Source organism: Vicugna pacos, chromosome 9 (genome assembly GCF_048564905.1).
Source record: "Vicugna pacos chromosome 9, VicPac4, whole genome shotgun sequence".
In the NCBI taxonomy this organism is placed as follows: Eukaryota; Metazoa; Chordata; class Mammalia; order Artiodactyla; family Camelidae; genus Vicugna; species Vicugna pacos.
The window spans coordinates 45,874,505-45,892,579 of record NC_132995.1 but is presented as its reverse complement, the minus strand read 5'-3'; the positions used below and the strand labels follow the sequence as shown (position 1 = coordinate 45,892,579).

Here is an 18,075-nt window from a genome sequence, read left to right as displayed (position 1 = left end):
ATCTAGTGTAAAAAAACATTAACTAGAAAATCACTTCAGCTTTAGCCTTAGCTGAAATTATCTTGGGTGTTTGCAACTGGGAACACTCTGTGAATTTATAATAATAATGCCTGTTGATGGGAAATAATTAGAAATGATATAGTAATTGTTTTTTAGAGCTTTAGTATCTCCCAAAGTCAGCCACTTTGTAATACAGAGACAATGCTTTTTTAAAGCATATTTTCATGGAGAATCACAAGTCAGTAACTTCAGAAAAAGCAAGCCAAATAAAAGGGTTAGACAGGTGGCAGTTAATGCCAACATTAAATATATAGGCATAAGCTTTTTATTCAAGTCAGTGGTTCTAAACTCTAGTTGCATGGAGGGTGATTTTTAAAGTATCACTACCCAGAGGTCTCAGATAAATCAACTCAGAATGTCTGGACGTGGCTGCTGGTACTGAATCTTAGAAATTCTTTTAGGTGTTATTATTATTGTATTACAAAAGCAATGTTTTTATAGACTTACCCATATACTTAGCACTTTCTTTGCTCTTCATACCTTCTTGCATCTTTTATCTTCCATCTGGGACCACTTTCTTTCTGCCTACAATGCATTTTTTAGAATCTCTTTTAATGAGGGTTTCCTGGTGGCCAGCTGTTAGGTTTTGTTTTGTTCCAGATACTTGTCTGGAAGTGTCTTTATTCTACCTTATTCTAAGAGATATTTTTGCTGGGGCTAGCTATCAGTTATATATTTCTGGGTAACAAACCATATCCAACTTAATGACTCAAAAGCAACTATTTCCCCATGACTCTGCAGGTCAGCAATTTGGTCAGGACTCAGTGGGATGACTTGTCTTTGGTCCACATAGTGTCGGCTTGACTTGTTTATCTGTACTCACTTGTCAGGTCAGCTGGGGGCTGGACAGTCCTAGATGGCCTCACTTATATGTCTGGTGGTTTGCTAAGGTGAGAGAGGAACTGGGCAACATATCTCTTAAGAGAGATCTCAGCTGGCTAGGCTAAATACCCTCATGTTGTGACTGGGTTCAAAAAGCAATATAGATAAACAAGGACCTACTATATAGGAAATTGTATTCATTTTCTTGTAATAACATAGTGGAAAAGAATCTGAAAGGAAAATATGTATGTATGTATGTATATGTATAACTGAATCACTTTGCTGTACACCTGAAACTAACATTGTAAATCAACTGCACTTTAATAAAAAAATTTTTTTAAAAGAAATAAAATAAGAGTAACTATAGTGGAAAAAAAAAAAAAAAGAAATGGCAAGCTCCAGTGCACAGATACTTCTCAAGTTTCTGTTGTCAGATTTGCTAATGTCTCATCGACCAGAGCAAGTCAGATGGCCAAGCCCACATTCCAAAGGGTGGAGAAATTAGACTTCATCTCTTAATGGGAACAGGGATAATATCACTTTCAAAGCAGTGTGCATTAAGAAATGGGAGAGATTTTGGCCTTAAAAAACCAATCAGAGTATAGAATTTTAGGTTGAAATATTTTTTCTTTCAGCCCATTTTCTTTCATTGTCTTTTGGCTTCACTGTTAATGTTGAGCAATTAGTTCCAATGGCTTCTTTTCAGATTTTCTGTCTTTGTGTTCTCTTGTTCACTTTAATTTGTCTTGGTGTGAATTTCTTTTTATTTGTCCAACTTGGGCTTTATGGGGTTTTCTTTTGATTCGTTTTTCATTCTTTCTGGAGAAGTCTCAGCCATTATCTGCCTCTGCCCCACTCTTTCTTTTCTTCCTGAACTTCACTTAAATAGATTTCTTGCTGTTTTTCCATGTTTGTTTATTTTTTCCTGTAAAGGTTTTATTATGCACAGAGTGGGGAGGGGGCCTAGTCCTTGGCAGCTGCTCTCCTCTTGGCAGCCAGGACATCACTCAGCTCTTCTAGCTTCTTCTTGGCATGATGTGTGTGTCTCTGCTCTTTTCTTGATGAGGGCCTGTTTGTCCTTGGAGACCTTGAGCAGCTCTGACACTGCTTGTTTGAGGCAAAAGCCTCTTACTTCTTGAATCTTGTCCCACAGGAACTTGGTGTGCTTGGTAAGGCATCCACAGCAGTGGCTGTGCCTCAGGTTGCTCGTGTTCTTGATTACCTGGGGCCTTTGTTGAGGCCCATGGCCAGGGGGTAGTGCAGAGCCATGGCTTTGTTCTTTAATGACTGCTATGTCAGAGACTTTGTGTTTATTAACTTTTATTCTTCATGCTACATTCTGGATAATTTCTTTTGACTTAACCTTCCAGGATACTGATTTTCTCTTCAGTTATACCCAGCTGCTTAACTCTTCAGCCTTAGATCACCATAATTTATTGATTTTTTTTCCTTTTTAAAAAAATTAAGGTATAATTTTCATGCAGTAAAATTTACTTTTTTTTGTTTGTAGTCTGTGAGTTTTAATATTCATTTATCTATATATCTGTGCTTTTACCAATAGAACTTTTTTTTTAATTGAGGTGTGTTGTGTTAATTTCTGGTGTACAGCATAGTGATTCAGTTATACATACATATATATATATATATTCCTTTTCACTTTTTTTTTCATTATAGGCTATTACAAGATTTTGAATATAGTTCTCTGTGCTGTGTAGTAGGACCTTGTTGTTCCTATTTGTTGTTGTGCCTGGATAGTAGGCAGTCACCCACTCTATACTTGTGAGTTGTGACATGCCTAGTGGATATGTAAGGTTGAAACTTTTACAGTGGCCTTATTTTGAAGGTAGCTTAATCCCGTAATTTATATTTATTTTAGGATTCAGTTTTGTTGTTATTGTTGTTTTTACAATGAGCCATTTTTCTAAACTACCTTATATATGCAACAAAGCAATTGTAATTTGACATTCTCTGGCCTATATCTATAGGTGTGATGTAAAAGAATTTCATCTAATTACTTTGTTTTCTAGAGATTTTTTTTCCTTCTACTAAAAAACAAAATTTTCTCCCTTAGTTATTTTCTATTACTTTTGCATTCTGTGTAGCTGGGGAAATGACAGTTTTTTCTTAACATTTAACAAGTGGCTTTGCTTGCCACTCCTCTTTAAGAATATGGTTTATATTTCTTTTAAAAAATTTTTTTGTTGTTGAGGGGAAGGTAATTAGTTTTACTTATTTATTTATTTTTAGAGGAGATACTGGGGATTGAACCCATGACCTCATGCATGCTAACTAAGCGTGCACTCTACCACTAGACCTATACCCACCCCCCCAAGAATATGGTTTATAATGTTGCTCTGGACTACAGAAGCTAGGAATCAAGGCATTTAAGTATTATAGGAAGATGAGATATTTTGGTAATTTCCAGTAGGTTGTTGCTGTGATACTTGGGTCTTGAGTTTAGTGGTCTCAAATTAGGCGTGTCTTTTCTTAAACAGCAAAACGAATGTTTTAGAGCAGTGTGTCAGAGACATGGCAGAAGGGGAATCAAATTGGTGTGATGGTGAATGGCTGCTTAACAGCTGGTACTTTTGTGTCCACTCGTATTGTATCTTGTAGTTGGCAAAGGCAAAAGAAGAAATAAATTAATAAATGTAATTGTGCTGTAAGGAATAAAATTTTTGCCCCCTAATGATTTGACAACTTCATGCCTTGTAACATGCTCATACATATAGTACTTTGGTTTATTATGCATTAAGGTCAACACTAATGTTTACGTTTTACACAGTGCATTATGTCTAGGCTCATTGTCAGCTGAGAAAGTCCGTATAAAGTCAAACTGGAGTTACTCCATTGAATAATTTAGAATGCTTTGAATTGCAAAAGTGCACATGTTAATATTTACCAGGTTATAAGATTTACATTTTTACATCAGCAGACTAGCACAATTGTTATGAAAACATAAGCAAGTTTTCTTCCTACACTTGTCTTTTTGTTTAATACATTTTTTTTTTCTCTCTCTCTCTCTCTCAAGATTCTTGTGTTCCTGAAGTAGTTGTAGCAGCAATTACTACACACCAACAGCAGCAGAACTCTATGTTTTGGTTGATTTTGTTTCACAAACCTATCTCTGTGAAAATAAACATGAAAACATCTTTCCAGTGCTGATTGCATGTCACCAACTTCCAGGCCTTCCAGAGAGGGGGGCATTTTATTTTTAGTAATTCCACAAAACTCCCATTTGATTTGCTTTGCTGTGGCACTATCACTGAAATCTCCTTGAGGATTTCAGTATACTATAGCTGCAGCCAGGGGTCTGTTAATAGGATATATTTAGTACTGAGATGTAAACTTAGTAGTTTGCCATCTGCCCATTAAAAAACAGATGAGAGTTCAAATAAGCAGGTGAAAATTCAGTAACTCTTCTAAGGCCTTCTTGAAAAACGTGATTTTAAAGGCTGACAGATCACACTGAGATTAGACAGATACAGGATATGAAAGTGTCATATTACTTTTGGAAGATACTACACAGAAGTTGCTGTTAATATGCTTTGGAAGTACATAGGGAACTATATTCAATATCTTGTAGTAACCTATAATGAAAAAGAATATGAAAATGAATATATGTATGTGTATGTATGACTGAACTATTATACTCTACACCAGAAATTGACACAACATTGTAAACTGACTATACTTCAATAAAAATTTAAAAAAAGATGCTTTGGAAGTAAATAGGCCCATTTGCAAGAGTATAGAATAATTAACTTTAATGTCTTAAAATTAGTATGTTCCTTTTCCCGTATCTCCTTAAATTTGACTGGGTGGCTTCATTGTGTTTAACATATAGTGTACATAATTCTGCTGGATTTCTTCAAAAGAAAAGAGACCTTTACTGTGTTTCATTACAATGTTAAATAAACATAGGCTAGATTAAGGAGTAGTAAAATTATTCTATTGTTTCTTTCACCTTTATTTTATCAGAGTGAGGCTTAAGTACAAATTACATGTTCCTCACTATATTAGGAGTTATGATTCTTTTGTAGTAACAGGAAGTCCTTTCTAAACCAGCTTAAGCTAAAAAATGAATTTACTTCATATAACTGTAAAGATAAGGTTAGATCCTGGGCTCAACCTCTTAGCTGAACTGATTCATCTCTTGCCTTCTGCTTCTGGGCTGGTTTCCTTCACAGCCTCTACATGGTGGCATGGTGGCCAAAGTAGCTCTTCTCCCCAGTGCTTCCATCTGTGCCAGCACTGTTTACAAATATTTTATTGTTTGAAATCGTCTAACTCCCTGAACCACTTAAAAGTGTTATATGTGTAGTCTTAGATTGGAGTCATTTTTTCTATTCCATCTCAGGAATGAAGTCCCACATGAAGCCTTTGAACTACGAATAGGACAAAGAGTGGGCAAGACAAACAAAAGTTCTCCGTATATATTAAGGTTTCTGTATAGAAAGCAGTGATTTTTATTTTGGGGAATTTTACTTTTAAGTGGCCAAAATCAAGAACAGTCCTATGTCCTAGGAAACTAATGTTTTAAATTCATTTCTTTCATTAGAATAAAGAGATTATTTGTCAGTTTGTTCATTTCTCATTCTAAAGAGCTGACACGGTAAACTTCACTGAAACCACCGCAAGCCAGGCTAGAGCTGAGGAAAATGTTCCTAACACAGGTAATTGAACTTACTGCATTCCTTCCACCAAACACAAAACAAATTAGACAAATAGCGTGTGCCCTTGAGTGAGTGTGCTCTCTGTCTCTCTGTTTCTCTTATTTATTTTAGTTGAAGTATTGTCAGTTTACAATGTTGTGTCAGTTTCTGGAGTACAGCATAATGTTTTAGTCATACATATACATGCTCTAATGTATATTCTTTTCATTATAGGTTGCTATATTCTTTTTCATTATAGGTTACTACAAGATACTGAATATAGTTCCCTGTGCTATACAGTATAAACTTGTTGGTTATCTATTTTATATATGGTAGTTACTATCTGTATATCTTAAACTCCCAATTTATCCCTTCCCACACCCTCCTTCCATCCCCATAACCATGTGTCTTCTTTTTTTTTCTTCAATTTCTTAATTTTTAGATTTCACATATAAGTGATATATGGTATTTTTCTTTCTCTTTCTGGCTTACTTCACTTAAAATGATGATCTCCAGGTCCATCCATGTTGCTGCAAATGGCATGGTTTTATTCTTTTTTATGGCTCAGTAGTATTCCATTGTGTTCCACAATTTCTTTATCCAGTCATCTGTTGATAGACATTTGGGTTGTTTCCATGTCTTGGCTATTGTAAATAGTGCTGCTGTCAACACTGAGGGGCATGTATTAGAGTTCCCTTTTCAAATTAGAGTTCCCTTTGAATTAGAGTTTCTTTCAGATACACACCCAGGAGTTGGATTCCTGGATCATATGGTAAATCTATTTTTAGTTTTTTAATCTCCATACTGTTTTCCATAATGGCTACATCAATTTGCCTTCCCACCAACAGTATTCTCCCTTTCTCTCTTAATGAAAGGCAAGTCCAAGAGCTCAGTGCTAAGGTTCCATAACCCAAATTGTAGATCCCAGCAGTTAGTCCTCAGCAATAACCTTGAGAACCTTATAATAAAGTTTTGACATTTTGCTGATTTAAACACTTGTCAACCTCTATGCAATCATACTTCACTATGTTAAAAATAATTTTAAAACTTTTCTAGTCAGAAATCTTAGCATTCCAAAAAAAACAAAGAAAAGTAAGTGACATTTGGGTAACTCACACTTTATTTCCTCAACAAAAATAAGAGGTGTCCCTTTAGCACCCCCCTTTTGCCACTGTTACCATCTTTTATTTCATATGTTAAATAGTTGGAAAAGCTGTACCACAGTATCTCCTGCTTATAGGTCAAGAGACAAGATCGGATCCCTGTGGTATAGGATGTGTAATTTTAGTCAAGATGTTCTATAGAAAGTTCAAAACTATAGATTTGGGGAGACCATTGAGGAGTCTGAAAGATTTTCTTGGATTCTTTTTCTGGGCAAAGACACTGTCCTTTTCTTAGCTTCTTAGTTATAGTTTTGCTGCATCTTAAACACTTTCTCCTCTGACATTTACATTCTTCCTGTATTATATATACTTTCATTTATACCTTAGCAATATGTGTTGTTTAAAATAATTAACTTTGAAATATTTCTGTCATTTTTTTAATTTTCTGCAGGCTGTTTTTATTTTCCTAGCATGGAGACCAGACTATGGTAAAGAAAAATTTTATTGCATCTTCTGTTTCCCAACAGTTATTTATTATGCATTTTCTATATTCTAGATATAAGTCAGGGATATTCTTTCTGTCTCTATCAAAATTTCTGTCTCACACAGTATGACTGTATGATACAGGAAAGGCAGACAGAGCAGAGGAAAGCATGGAAAAAAAAAAAGAAAGACCTCTCAGAGGTTATTTAAGTCATCTAGAAATGAGGACAGCCTGGATTAAAGCAATTACAGAAGGAAAGGAGATTGACCAAATCTAAGCAATACTGAAAAAAGATGACTATGAAGAGCTTGTTAAAGGACTAGGACAAGTGCCTTGCAAGAGAAAACGGAATCAAAAGTAAACCCAAAGTTCCATTGGGTATGTGGGGGTTGCTTACTAGGGGAATGATGATGTCATGGGTTAAAAGGAGAAATGACTTGGGGACAGAAATTAATTCTGTTAAATAAGTAATAAGAAGAAAGAGACATCTCCTGTACAGAAGAATTACAAATAATTTATGTAGATATTTCCTCTTCCAGGAGATAGAGCTTAACTCTCCATCCCTCTCTTGAGTATGGGCTGAGCTCTGTGAATTCAAAAGAGTAGACCATGGAAAGGTGGTGGGGAGTCATTTTACAGTGAAGAAACCTGACAGACACTCTCTTGGCCAGGTCATCGAAGTTGGCATCATCAGCATGTATGTATGCCCTTGATAGGATGTGTTGAGAATTGTACTTCCTCCCTAAAACCTATGAGGAAAATATCACACAAACCCAAACTGAGGGACATTCTACAAAATACCTGATCAGGCTTCCTCATAACTGTAAGATCATTAGAAACACAGAGGCTGAGACAAAATGACTAAATCCTGAATAGGATAATGTTTGACCAAATATCTGGGTACCTGTTGGTCCAGTCATTTGACATATAATCTTATGTCAGTGTCCAAAACTAAGAGAGGATGGAGGGTTAAAGAAGATAAAGGGTTAAGGAGGAAAGAGTTCTTTTTTTAAACACTGAGAACAGCAGAAAGCTGTTTATAATATGATGAAAATAATCGATAGGCTTTATTATTGCCTGTTTCCATCATCTTGCTTTTCTCCTATAGGACTTTCTCTTTCTTGTAGTGAAAGCAAAAGGGATGTTTTTATGTGTGATTTAAGAATTGGAATTAACTCTCACTGTGATATAAAGTAATGAATTATCACCAGCTTATAACTGTCCATGTATGAATTAATGACTGTTTTTTCCACAGAAGTCATTTAAATCCTGGGCTAATTGTTTCTGAGCCATTGCTCAACCTGTATTCAGAATGGGAGCATATTTTAATAATTAACTCAATAAGAACATAATTAATGAAGTTAATCTGTTGCTAAATAAAACCATATGATGTTCCAAAGCAAAATACAAACAGGAGTTTATATATTCCAAACCAAATTCCTTAGCATAAGTAAGTGATAGAAAGTAGAGGGATGATTCCAGTTCTTGCCATAGAAAGAGGAGCTAGGAAGAGACTTTCTTTTCTGAGTATGTGAAAATTCTGCTACTGCTGCACTATATTAGAGAAACTGGTTAACACATGGTAACAGTTATTTTGATGTTATGTTTGGTTATTTTATACAGAAATGTAAAAATAATTGCAAATCATTCTCTGGAGAATAGAATCGCACTTTAAATGTACTGATAGAGTTGATTTAAAGGAAACTTGTGTTAAGTGTTCTGTATATCGGGTCCTTTCAGAACATGAATAATTGGCCTATTTTGTTTTGTCGGTTCAAAACAGAGCAGCTGAACAAGATAAGCTTATGATTTGTGGAGTTTGGTAACCTGATTCAATTTTCAAAGAAGGAAAAACTGTAATTTCTGAACTTTAAAAACATCACAGTGATCATTTGATCAGCATGTGAGAGTAGTCCATTTAGTTAGTATCTCTGAGCACAGCTGTAAGTGTTTTTTAATTAATTTTTTTCCCACTTCACCACAAAGTCCTATAAGATAAACCGAAGGAAATTACATATTTTTGTAGTAGCATCTCATCATTATTGAGGTATCAGCAGGTCCACTGTTAAGCAAAGAACTAGTTAAAGTGACAAGCAGTGATGTCATTTAATTTGCAAGTTGAGGAAATGAATATTAATAAGATACATCAACCAAAAGATAATTTTATTCATGCACTTTACCGAAGTTCCCGGCTGTAACATAGTTCTTTTCCTGACTGTTCATTTTCACCATGATTTAATGATGTACTATCTGCCTTTAAGTGACTAACTGATATTTAACTGTACTATAGAGAAAAATGTAGGAATCAACCTATTTATTGAAGAAATCCTGTCCTACATAATTTTGGAATAAAGTAGGGTTTAAATAAGTAGTACTTGAGGAGTTGTATAAATTGGGTTTTTCCCCCCAAGACTGATTTTGTGTGAATAGTAGTTCCCAAGTACCTCCTGTAATGACTATTTTATGTTGTATCTGGTTCTTAAAGACTTCTGTCACTGAGATTTACCATGCTGTAAAGTGTGTTGCTGTGGTTGAGAATGTTGGATACATACGCTTTGGTTGAGGATTCTTAATAATGTATCTTTGTATATGTGAGTCCTGCTATTATCAGATAGCTACTTGTATAAAAGACCTGTTAATTACCAAATTATGGAATTTGGACCAAAATAATGGTAAAAATGTAAGAACTGGAATGGAAACTGCTATGGAATCTGTATTTTAAAGAGTGTTCCAGAGAATTGCCATTTGTTTAATACTGTTAAGCTAGAATCTGTCAGAACAGTCAAATTTTAAACAAAGGTAAAACAAGGTCCCTTGATTCAACCATGAACTTAAATACAAATTAAGAGGGAAAATTTCTCTCTTATAGAAAAGGAAGTAAAAGCTGGATTTAGTGAGTTATCTGGAAGAATGAAGAATTCTCCCTGAATCACAGCTCACACTAACTTTACTGAGGGTGTGTCTGAGGTGTGGTGCTGGAGACACTGTAAAGGCAAATCACAAATGAAACCACTCACATTCTTCTGGGTTCCTTTTGTGTCTGAAGGGACCCAAGCTAATTTTGATTTTTTTAAAAAAGCAATTGTAGAGTGAGTGATCCACCTCATACACACTACCACCACACTTCCACACTGGTGAATTAGTGGTATATTTATAAGGAACCAAGTTTCCCTCCTCAGCTTTAAAGAGTGTGTTATAATAAAAAAATATATTTGGTCTTTGTCCTCAGTTCCTGGCACAGAGCTCCCAAAACACTTGGAATTTCCTGAGTGATAGGAATTCTTTTTTTTTTTAACTTTTTTTATTGATTTATAATCATTTTACAATGTGTGTCAAATTCCAGTGTTCAGCACAATTTTTCAGTCATTCATGGACATATACACACTCATTGTCACATTTTTTTCTCTGTGAGTTATCATAACATTTTGTGTATATTTCCCTGTGCTATATACAGTGTAATCTTGTTTATCTATTCTACAATTTTGAAATCCCAGTCTATCCCTTCCCACCCTCCACCCCTCTGGCAACCACAAGTCTGTATTCTCTATGAGTCTGTTTCTGTCTTGTATTTATGCTTTGTTTTTGTTTGTTTGTTTGTTTTGTTTTTGTTTTTTAGATTCCACATATGAGCGATCTCATATGGTATTTTTCTTTCTCTTTCTGGCTTACTTCACTTAGAATGACATTCTGCAGGAGCATCCATGTTGCTGCAAATGGCATTATGTTGTTGGTTTTTATGGCTGAGTAGTATTCCATTGTATAAATATACCACATCTTCTTTATCCAGTCACCTATTGATGGACATTTAGGCTGTTTCCATGTTTTGGCTATTGTAAATAGTGCTGCTTTGAACATTGGGGTGCAGGTGTCATCCTGAAGTAGGGTTCCTTCTGGATACAAGCCCAGGAGTGGGATTCCTGGGTCATATGGTAAGTCTGTTCCTAGTCTTTTGAGGAATCTCCACACTGTTTTCCATAGTGGCTGCACCAATCTGCATTCCCACCAGCAATGTAGGAGGGTTCCCCTTTCTCCGCAGCCTCTCCAGCATTTGTCATTTGTGGATTTTTGAATGACGGCCATTCTGACTGGTGTGAGGTGATACCTCATTGTAGTTTTGATTTGCATTTCTCTGATAATTAGTGATATTGAGCATTTTTTCATGTGCCTTTTGATCATTTTTATGTCTTCCTTGGAGAATTGCTTGTTTAGGTCTTCTGCCCATTTTTGGATTGGGTTGTTTATTTTTTTCTTATTTGGATTGGGTTGTTTATTTTTTTCTTATTGAGTCTTATGAGCTGCTTATATATTCTGGAGACCAAGCCTTTGTCGGTTTCTTTTGCAAAAATTTTCTCCCATTCCGTAGGTTGTCTTCTTGTTTTACTTCTGGTTTCCTTTGCTGTGCAGAAGCTTGTAAGTTTCATTAGGTCCCATTTGTTTATTCTTGCTTTTATTTCTTCTAGGAGAAAATTTTTGAAATGTATGTCAGATAATGTTTTGCCTATGTTTTCCTCTAGGAGGTTTATTGTATCTTGTCTTATGTTTAAGTCTTTGATCCATTTTGAGTTGATTTTTGTATATGGTGTAAGGGAGTGTTCTAGCTTCATTGTTTTACATGCTGCTTTCCAGTTTTCCCAACACCATTTGCTGAAGAGACTGTCTTTATTCCATTGTATATTCTTGCCTCCTTTGTCAAAGATTTGTTGACCAAAAGTTTGTGGGTTCATTTCTGGGCTCTCTATTCTGTTCCATTGGTCTATATGTCTGTTTTTGTACCAATACCATGCTGTCTTGATAACTGTAGCTCTGTAGTATTGTCTGAAGTCTGGGAGAGTTATTCCGCCAGTCTTTTTCTTTTTCTTCAGTAATGCTTTGGCAATTCTAGGTCTTTAATGGTTCCATATAAATTTTATTATGATTTGTTCTAGTTCTGTGAAATATGTCCTGGGTAATTTGATAGGGATTGCATTGAATTTGTAGATTGCCTTGGGCAGTGTGACCATTTTAACAATATTGATTCTTCCAATCCAAGAGCATGGAATATCTTTCCATTTTTTAAAGTCTTCTTTAATTTCCTTCATCAGTGGTTTATAGTTTGTGTATAATTCTTTCATCTCCTTGGTTAGATTTATTCCCAGATATTTTATTACTTTGGGTGCTATTTTAAAGGGGATTGTTTCTTTACTTTCTTTTTCTGTTGATTTATCGTTAGTGTAAAGAAATGCAACTGATTTTTGAACATTAATTTTGTAACCTGCTACCTTGCTGAGTTCTTCAATCAGCTCTAGTAGCTTTTGTGTGGACCTTTTAGGGTTTTCTATATATAGTAACATGTCGTCAGCATATAGTGATACTTTTACCTCTTCTTTTCCAATTTGGACCCCTTTTATTTCTTTCTCTTGCCTGATTGCTGTGGCTAGGACTTCCAGGACTATGTTGAAAGGGGTGGTGATAGTGGGCATCCTTGTCTTGTCCCAGATTTTAGTGGGAAGCTTTTGAGTTTTTCACTGTTGAGTACTATGCTGGCTGTAGGTTTGTCATATATAGCTTTTATTATGTTGAGATATGTTCCCTCTATACCCACTTTGGCGAGAGTTTTTATCATAAGGAATTCTTTTGTTACTTCATAACAAGCCCCTTTCATTGCACTTGAGTTTATGCTAATGATGTGACTTAAGATGGGGCCCTTAGGTAGCCTCAGGATGAGCTGGTCATCAGAAGGAATGATTCAAAAGTTGGAACTTTCAGTCCCACCTGCCAGCCTCCAAGGATGGGGTAGGGTGGCTGGTTGGAGGCTGAGTTTTATAGAAACTCAAACTGGAAGACCTGGGGAGCAGTTGTGTTGGTGAACATATCAAGATGCTAGGAGGGTGACATGCCCTGAGGGGGCATGGAAGCTCCATGGCTCCTTCCCCTACTTTGTCCTACATACCCATTCCTCTGACTTACTGAGTTGTAGCTTTTGTAATAAACTGGTAAATGTAACTAAAGTGTTTTCCTGAGTTCTGTTATTTTGTCTAGAGAATTATCAAACTTGAGGGGGTTATGGGAACCCTCAAATTTGTAGCCAAGTCAGACAGAAGAATTAGAAGTATCCTTGGGACCCAGAATTCACAACTGACATCTGAAGTAAGGGAATCTTGTGAAACTGAGCCCTCAACTTGTGGGTCTGTGCTAATTTCAGGTAGTGTGTCGACTAAAATTAATTAGTAGTCAGTCTATGAAAGACATGGAATATTTTATTCAAGCCAAACTTGAGGATCATAACCTGGCAAGAGCATCTCAGAAAGCTCCAGTAACTGTTATACCCATTAGAAGTCAAACACAGTTATATATAAGTTTTTTAGACAGAGGGCTGTACATTAAATGACGTATTATTGACAGTTTACACAATTCAGATCTAAGTGTGGCCCCTTACAAGATCAAGAAGGAATGCTGTCTTTTAAGGAGTTGTCTTACTGATGCTAGGGGAATGTTGCTCTGTATGGTTAAGCAAGTATTTCTGCTGATGAGGGAAGTTTGGTTGGTGCAGAATGCAGGTTCACAATGCACAGTAGGGGAAGAGAGGAGGCCAAAAGGCAGAGAAAATTTTTTATGTTTAAATTTTTCTTGTCTTGCCATAAAATATGAATTTTATTTCACAGTGTCAGAGCTAAATTGACTGACACGCAGTTAGTGTAGGTGAATCTGAGAGTTGATGTCACAAATAGTAAGTTTTGTTTCTATGTATTGAGTAGATATTAAAATTTGCATTAAAAAACAATACATAAGAATAAATTTGCTCAAAGTGTCTACTGAAGAAAAATGCACACTTAAAAATTGCAATTGTTTTATTCAAGGACCTTGCTGAGAACTATAGTCCAGGAGACAGCCTCTCAGATAGCTCTGAGGATCTGCTCCAAAGAGGCAAGGGAGGAACCAGGATATATATGAGTTTTTGCTGAAAAAGAAATATGTAGTTGAACATCAAAAGTCTAATCACAAAAAACAGACATTTCAAGTTAATGATTTTAGTGCTTTTCTGTGTATAGGAAGATGCAAAAGTCTGGGTTCACTGAAATTATTCCTTAGATATGCATCTTAACTATCTAGGGCTGGTACCCTATTCTTTCTCCATCCTGAATTCCTCTTAAGGCACACTGCTGGGGAAGGGGGCTGTAGTGGATGATGGCTTGGTGGTGGCCACATTTGTTGTTTACTAGAATGTTAGGCAGCATTCTTTGTTTACTGGAATGGCAGGTGACATTATTTATCCATAAAAGTAAAGATCTAACTAAGCAGAAAGAAGTAATATTATTCCTGGATTTGGAAGACCTCCAGATCAATTCAGTGCAGTCCCAATCAAGATCCCAGCAAGCTTTTATTGGGAGGTTGGGGATAGAAACTGACAAGCTAAGCCTTAAATTTATATGGAAATGCAGGTGAATTAGAATAGCTAAAACAGCTGAAAAAGAAAAATAAAGCTAGATGATTTGCATTACTTGTATTTCAGCACTTATAAAGACTTGCTATGAAGTAATCAAGACAGTATGATATTGTCAGAAAGATAAACTTATAAATCTGGGATCCACACAGTGGCTATGTGTTTTGTAAGTAAAGTTGATTGGAACAAGGCTAAACCTATTGGTTTAAGTATTCCCTAATGCTGCTTTTGATCTACCATTAGCAAACTGAGTATAACAGAGACTATTTACGACCCCCAAACCTAAAATACTGTCTTATCCATCTAAGATCATTGGTTCAGAATAGAAAGTTGATAAATAGGTCCGTGTATACATCTGTCTGATTGTTACCTGAAAACTGGATTCACCTCTTGGTGGACGTTGAGCCAAAAGACACAACTAAGCTAAAGACTGGGAGAAGGAAAGATTTATTACTTGCAGCAGGTAAGGAGAACAGTGGGAATCTTTCCCAAAGCATTGTCTCGCTGAACAGCAAAATTGGGGAAGTTTTAAGCTAAGGGTACATTCGTGAAGGGGCTTGAATAGAGGAGAACTCAGCATAGAATTGAGGCAGAGGTTGACAGAGTCTAAACTTTAGTTGATTGAAATCAGGAGTGTTATAAAAGGTCAGTATCATCATTCCTTAGGTTCTGACCAGTCTGGGGTTCTTAGCATGTAGGTACCATTCTCCACCTGGGTGGAGCCTTACTTCTTGTGGAACATCTCAAAGATAGTATCAGATTTTTATTTATATCCCTTGAGGAAGAACTAGGACTCTTTTATTGCTGAACTGTTGTTTCTTGACTGCTTTTCCTCTGTTCCTGCATTCCTTTGTTCCCATAAAATCATTGGTTACTCAGACATGTTCAAGGGCAATTTTCCACTGTTACTTTTTATTCCCTAATTTGCCATTATTTTAGTTGTCTGCCTATTTGTTCAGTGTTTATCTCTCACTCTCAAATATAAGCTCCATAAGAAAGTGCCCTTGCCTGTCTCATTCAGTTCTCTGTCTCTAGCACCTACCCCAGAGTAACCTGGGCTTTTTGAAAGACTTTGAACCAAAGCATAGGTTGAACACTAGCTTAAGCAAAAGGACCTATAACTTAACAGAATTCATATCTTCCAAGTCAAGACACTTGAAAGAAAATAGTAATCTATCCCATAAAAGACAATATTGAGGCTCTAGTAAATGTTGGATATGCTTTTGATTGCTCAGGAAATGTTTTATATAGCCTATTTTCCACTCCCCCAAACTAGTTTATAGCAGTGGCTTAAACTATATGCACTTCAGAACTTAACTCTTCAGAAGGATAGCTATAGGACTAGTAAGAAAAGAAAAACTGGGAAGATATTTGCCATTTTCTTTTAGTTGCAATTAACATCCTGTTCTGGACTAGCTTCTGTTGTGTCTGCTTGGACCACTAGGTGAGATTTTTAGGAACCTGCAGGTGAATAAAATATTTCAAAAAAGATTCCTTCCCCTTCTTCCTTCTCCTTTCCCTCCCCAGTAATTCTCCTGGTATATAATTTACTTCATACATTTGAAATTAGCTATATAACATTATAACCAATGGCATTACACCTAAAGGCAAGCCTCCTACACACCCCCAACACACACACACACACACACACACACACAAATCAATCAGCTGGCACTTTAAAGGTGTGTTTTTTGTTATTAAATATCTATCTATATAGAATTTGAAGGGATGAGAAGATACAATTCCATAAAAATCTCCAAAACATTTTTTTAGTTCCTCCTGTCACAGTCCTCTAATTAATTATGACTCCTAGGCATTAGTATTCTCAAGAAATTACAACAGCAGGTATGACAGCACAAACCAAAATTGCTAAATTGTTTTTCAGCAATAGTGACCTATATTTGGAATATTTTGTCTTTCTTATATCAAAAGCCCAAGTAATGCCACTTCAGTGGTTCTTAAACTTGAGCATGCATCAGATCACGTGGAAACCTGGTAGGAGCACAGATCCAGTAGGTCTAGGAGTTTGCAGATACTGGTATTGATGCACTTTGAGAACTATAGTAGTCTGCAGGAATGTTTCTACATATTTGGGTTGCCCAGACCAAGCCCTCTTTAGGTGAATATTATTTGAGTTTACAGAGCACCTTAATCTAGATAATTTGTATTTATTGTTCAAGGAATTGGGTGGGCAGGAAAGTGGAATTCTTGCTTGTAATTCTAGATTCAACCTAGTCCTTACCTGAAAATTTCCTTGCCTTATATAAAGCAGTTCATAAAACCCATTTTGTCAGCTTAGGGCAAACTGAAAGCTATTTTTATTACCTATAATTAACCTAATTCAGGAAAAAGAGCAGGCTTGGGAGAATGACTAGCATAGAAACAAGTATGGGAGCTCAAAAATTGCTTTTCTGAAATTAATGTTACTAGCCTCAATATAGCATTTGAAATTGTTTTTATATGTGCAGTCAAACTGCAGTAATTCTACCTAATAAAACTGAAAAAGGAAAAAAAAGAAAAAAAATTGTTTTTAGAATCTTGGACCTAGTTACTAAGATCTAGGACTGAATTTGTAAGGGTTAAATAGTTTGTCTGTTGGATTCAGCATGAATATTACCAAGCTTACTCTAACTTCAAACATTAGATCAGCTTATTTGAGCACTTGGAAGAGTGTTACTGTGCAAAAACTTGGAGAAGTGACTAGAGAGAAATATAGACTCCATCCCGTGGATGAACCATCTTTCAACTTCTCACATCTACTGCCCTTGTTTGATGCTGTCAAGACATAGTATTCCAAAAGCTGTTTCTATACATTGTGTCTTTATGTTAATAGTATAACTATAGAGAGGTTTTGTTTAAATCTTTAAAAATTTTTTTTCAAAGAATCACTGCCAAACTTATTCCCCATCTCTTGTCTTTTGTTTGAGTCTTTGTCTTATTTCAAAGACTGAGAGCTGTTACCCACTTGAGTCTTGAATTATAAAAGTCCAATATTTTTGAAATCTTAAAATTAAAGATCTTTTTTTAATTTAAAAAAAATTCTTATGTTTTAAATTTGGGATTTATCACATTTCGTGATCCAAAATAGCACATTCAGTTTTTGGCAGCTTCTGTCCTGCCCAGGCCAATAAAAGCAGCACCATATGGTATGACTGCTGTTACACTAGGAAACCCACACCCTGTGGAGACATTGCCTGGCATGAAGCAGGGCTCCCCATATGCTTATCTTTTTAAGCCAAAGTATTGACCAAGATATATTAAGATTCCAGGACATCCTATCAGTCTTACGGAACTTTTTCCTTTAACATTTGGCTTTAACATTCGGCTACCTTATGAAGACACATACTCAAAACTTTATGGAATCTCTACTGAATCTCAGAAAGAAGCTTTTGAATGATTATTGGAAGAAAGGTGACTAAATTACAATCAAGGTACTACTCAGCCAATAAAAAGAATGAAATAATGCCTTTTATGGTGACATGGATGGACCTAGAGATTATCATACTAAGTGAAGTCAGACAGAGAAAGACA

General features: G+C 35.8%; 1 protein-coding gene and 1 pseudogene across 2 annotated transcripts in view; one reads left to right on the top strand and one right to left on the bottom strand.

Moving 5' to 3' along the window:
• Positions 1–18,075, top strand: part of GLG1 (golgi glycoprotein 1) — a 118,236-nt gene that overhangs the window by 26,764 nt on the left and 73,397 nt on the right. The gene's annotated exons all lie outside the window — the stretch shown is intronic.
• LOC102546081 (large ribosomal subunit protein eL36-like) lies at positions 1,846–2,151 on the bottom strand (annotated as a pseudogene).